Below are 5,250 nucleotides of genomic sequence, written 5' to 3' on the forward strand. Positions count from 1 at the left end.
GAGAAGGTGTGTTTTAAAGTGTGCCATAAATCATGAATCACGAACAATACTTTAACACGAAATGGGCAGATGGTTTCATCCTCCATCATGACAATGCTCCGTGTCACACATCGCTTCTGGTATACGGCAATTTCTGTCAAATAAAAACATTGTGGTGTGTCCTCATACAAGTTATTCACCGGATCTGGCACCATGCAACTTCTGGCTCTTCCCCAAAGTCAAAATGACCATGAAAGGTAAACTTTTTGAATCAATTCAGGACATCGAGGCAGCCATGACAGCACAACCAAAGACACTCACAGAACAGTACTTCCAGAACTGCTTCCGAAAGTGGCAAGAATGATGGGATAATTTTGTTCAAAGTGAGGGGGAATATTTTGAAGAGGATTAATGATAATGTGTCTTTTATTGTAATAAATTTATTTAAACATTCACCGTATTTTTTGATCAGATGTTCCTTGACTTATGATGGTTGAAACCCATTGTAAGTTGAAAATATCATAAGTTGAAAATGCATTTAATACACCTAACCTACTGAACATCATAGCTTAACCCAGCCTACCTTAAACGTACTCAGAACATGTATATTATTCTACAGCTGGGCAAAATTATCTCACTGCTGATGCCCAGCACCACAAGAGTATCATACTGCCCATAACCAGCCCAGGAAAAGATCAAAATTCAAAACTTGAAGTACAGTTTTTACTGAATGCATATCGCTTTCACACCATTATGAAGTCCAAAAATCATATGTCGAACCATTGTAAGTCGGGGACTATCTGTGTATATCTTATTGGTTCTGTTTCATGTGTATTAAGCAGTCAAGATCATTCTGCATAACAGATAACCCCAAATGTCAGTGACGGACGCCAGAGTTGCTCATCTGCACGATACGAGTAGGGTCTCTGAGACACATAGTCACTCTGGAACCCAGTCTGACAAAGGTTGCACCAACTTGAACAGCAGCCTCCTTGGTCGCTGGTGCAGTGGAAGAGACAGAGGAGACTCCCAATTCAGCTTTTCAGTGTTTCCCATGGGAAGTATCACACAACCCTTCTGCTGCCATTTCACTGGCCAGGATTAGTCACATGGTTCTGCCTTACCGCAAGGGAGGGAAGAGTGGGGGGATGGGGTTTGGGAGGAGCAAGTGGAAGATTTAGAGTATTACTCTCTGTGACACCCAAGGATCAGCAACCTATTCTTCTGGAAAAACTCTTACACAGCCTCTGACAGATATGTTCAAGGACGTCCCTGCAGCCTCGTTTATTAGAATGAAAATTCTCTCTTGCTCTGCATCCTACATAGCTTGCAACTTCACTTCATGATCAATGAACATGTGTTGAGTAAGCGAATGAAAAAAACCCCGTAAGAGGGGAATAGACTTTTTGTTTTAATGTATCCTATTAACATAATAAAGAATCAGGCCTAGGGTGCACAAAGGACTCGATCTACACATAGTATTAGTTTCCTGGGGCTGTCATAACAATTGATCACAAACTGGGTGGCTTAAAAGAGCAGAAATATATTCATTTCAGAAGTCCAAATTATTTATTTGGATTTGTGGAGGCTAGAGGTCCAGAGTCAAGGTGTTGGCAGAGTTGATTCCTTCTGGAGACAGCTTCCTTGACTCTTTTCCAGCTTCTGGTCATTGCCGGTAATCAGTGCCATTCCTGGGCTTGTGGCTGTGTCACTCTGAACTCTGCCTTGGTTTCCATGTGGCCTTTCTCTCTCTCTCTGTCTGTGTGTGTGTGTTTGTGTGTGTGTGTGTGTGTGTGTGTGTGTGTGTGTGTGTGTGTGTGTGGTCTGTTTCTCCTCTTCTGTCTCTTATCAGGACACTGGTCATTGGACTTAGGGCCCATCTGGCTAATTCAGAATAACCTCACCTCAAAATATTTAACTTAATTACATATTTTTTTCCCAAATAAGGTCATATTCAAATGTTCTGGGAGTTAGGACATCAGCATATCTTTCTGTGGATCACCATTCAAACCACAACATGGATTAATGTGATAGAGCTAATCTTATGAGGAAGAAAAAGTTACAGACAGGCTAACAGTTTTGATCATTTTCATAAAATAAAAAAGATATTGGGGNGGGTCCCTCAGGGCCCCTCAGGGCTGCAGCAGGAGACAGGTCTTAGCTTTGGCCAGAAGAGAACAACAGGCCCCTCCCCAAGTTCTCCAGGTGAGACTGATGGCCACTAGTTTGAATATTGAGTAGCACAGTAATGGGGCCAGCCCCAGGGATCTATTGTACTACTGCACCAATCCTAGCCCCAGGGAAGCAGCAATGAGAGCCAGGCTATTTGCGTTTCTGGCAGGCCTCTTTCAGTTGCAAAGGATGGAGAACCCAAACCAAACTAACTAATGCAAACAAGGGCATTTATTGACTCCTGAATGAAATGTGGGGGAGGGTGTCCTGCAGGCATAGGATCCAGGGGCTCAAATGACATCCTAAGATGGATTCTATTTCTGCCTGTCTGCTCTACCAGCAGGCCTCTCTGTGCAGTGCCAAGATATCCCCAGCTTTAGTCTAACTGAAAGCCCCAAGCTTGAATCTCATTGGCTCAGCTTTGGTCACATGTCCATCTAGAACCAGTCCCTGTGGCCAGAGGGATGGAATATGCTGATTAGCTAGAATTTTAACCATCACTCTTGTAAATGACCCACTGGCCTCATCTCCTTTCAACAAAGTCCCCTCCCTCCACCTAGCCCAGCCCAGCCCAGGAAAGTCCAGCCCAGACCAGACCAGCCCAGTCCTGCCCTGCCCTGCCCATCCCAGCAGGGAGCTCTGTAGGGACAGCCATGGAGTGTAGTCCACCAATGTCGACCTTGGCCCAAGCAGCATTTGGTACACCTTTATGGAATGCATGCAGAATTGTGTCTGTATGTGTGGGAAGGTTTGCATGGGGAGAGGGTGTTGGTGTTTCTCAGCTCCCCGGATGCTCTGATCTCACAGTTGGGAGGACTGTAGAGTCAGGGGGACAAGGGACAGTTGCCGTAACACTGGGTAGATCGTGCAGCAATCTGGTCTCATTTTGGTTGTGGTGGGGTAGAAGGGTGGGGTTGATGTTGGAGGCAGAAAGAGGCTGATGGAAAATGTAGTCTTCTAATTAGAAGAGGAAAGGAGGGGTCTTAATTCAGTACCAGTTAATGACCCCTAGGCCCTCCTTGGGCCCGCCCCTCCTCATTCTTTGATGGCATCCAACCTCAAGACACACCCTAAGGCCCAAGTCCTTAATCAGCCTTCATCTAGATGATAAGTCTTTCAGGATCTGGACCTAGTCTATAAAATTATTGATATTTAGCTTGGCATAGGCTTCCTGGAATAAGGAACTACATTTCCCAGTCTTCCTTGCAGCTAGGTATGGCCATATGACTGTGTAAACAGAGGAAAAGGGAGTGCCTTTATCCTTCCTACTGTTGGAATGTAGATGTGATGACTGGAACTCCATCTGCCATCTTGGGCCATGACATCAACTTGGGAATAAAGGCCTTGAATGGTAGTGCAACATGATAGAACCAACTTGGGTCTCTCGTATGGTGGAAAGCTGTACCATCTGTGCACTGACCAGTGTTTTGATCCCTATTTATCCTATTGGTGAAGGAGGGATCACGTGCCTCAAATAGTACAAGACGATCAAACACATGACATCTAACACTGAATAGATGAGATTGATATCAGTTTATTAGTCACATATACTCACAACTAAGAGGAGAAGGAGTCTGTATACCACGCAGAGCCACATGGTGGCAGTGCACTTGGGGGCAGAGTAAAAAAGCAGGGACTGTGGGAGGCAAGCTTTGTAGTAACAAAAGTGGGGGTGACTTCTGGTTCCCATGGGAGGACGTGATTGGTGTGTTTGAATAATTTCTTAGGCTGGCAGAGAGGTGAAATCCATTAGGTTGAAGACCAGATGGGGTACAGCTGATAGAGGAGCTAGCCATGTAGGGAGACTTTCCTATTGGGTTTGGGGGGGAATATCTGACAAAAGTAGGGAAATTCATGGTTAGCGCTTTGGGGATCTGTGAGGCTCAAAGATAACAAAGCAGCACATGGAATTTTAGGCCTTTCAACACAACCCACTCTAGTCATCTTGAACATGAGAGAAATCTGATCTGCCATGTCTCTTGTTTAAGCCACTGTTTCTCTTTTATTTCTGTTTTTTCCTATTTTTTTAATTGAATTTAATCCTAATGGATACAAGGGATAGCCACAGAAGTGAGACTGGGGCCATAGAATGGATGATGTTAGCCAAGAAAAAAGGATAGAATGAAAAGAGAAGGGAAACAAACAGAGACCCTTGAGGAATGCTGAGTTTAAGGGGTGGGCACAAGAGAACAGGTGATGACCAAGGCGACAGAGGGTCAGAAAGAGATGAGGAACCTGAAAGTATCTGGCGAAACTGAAAATGTGCCTGTGGGTACTTGAAATGGTTAGTTCAGGGGTCGGCAAACTGCGGCTCATGAGCCACATGCGGCTCTTTGGGTGCGTTCTGTCTCAAAAGTTTGCCAACCCCTGGGTTAGCTGTATATGTCAAATATAAAATTATATTATAAAATTATACGGGGTCATGGGGTGCCCAGATTAAACATTATTCCTGGGTGTGTCTGTGAAGGTGTTTCTGGACGGGATTAGCATTTTAATCAGTGGACCCCCAGTGTGGAAGGGCATTGTCTAATCCATTAAGGGTCTGAATAAAACAAAAGGTGGAAGAAGGAGGAATTCACTCCTTTTTTTTTCCTGCCTACCTGCTTGAACTGGGACACTGGTCTTCTCTTGCCTTCAGACTCGGATATATGCCATCAGCTCTCATTCTCAGGCCTTCGGGTTCAGACTGGAACTACACCAGCAGCTTTCCTGGGTTTCCCGTTTGCAGATGGCAGGTCATGGGACTTCTCAGCCTCCACGATCACATAAGCCAATTTGTCATAATAAATTTCTTTTTTAAATATATACATGTGTGTATATACAGAGGGTGCCAAAAAATGTATACACATTTTAAGAAAAAAAACTATTAAAATTGTAATAGTTAATATATATTGATAACAAAAGATGGATACAAATCATGCGTATACATTTTTTTGGCACCCCCAGTATAAAGGATATATATATATATATATATGCCTTTCCGTTGTGATCACAAAATATGGTGAATGTTGTTGGTGAGTGCCATCCAATGGAAAGGCAGGGATCTTCAATATAGGAAGTGGTGCGTTGAAACTTAGTAACAGGGTGTGACAAGTTTCA

This window comes from Hipposideros armiger, unplaced genomic scaffold (genome assembly GCF_001890085.2).
Source record: "Hipposideros armiger isolate ML-2016 unplaced genomic scaffold, ASM189008v1 scaffold_417, whole genome shotgun sequence".
Taxonomy (NCBI): domain Eukaryota; kingdom Metazoa; phylum Chordata; class Mammalia; order Chiroptera; family Hipposideridae; genus Hipposideros; species Hipposideros armiger.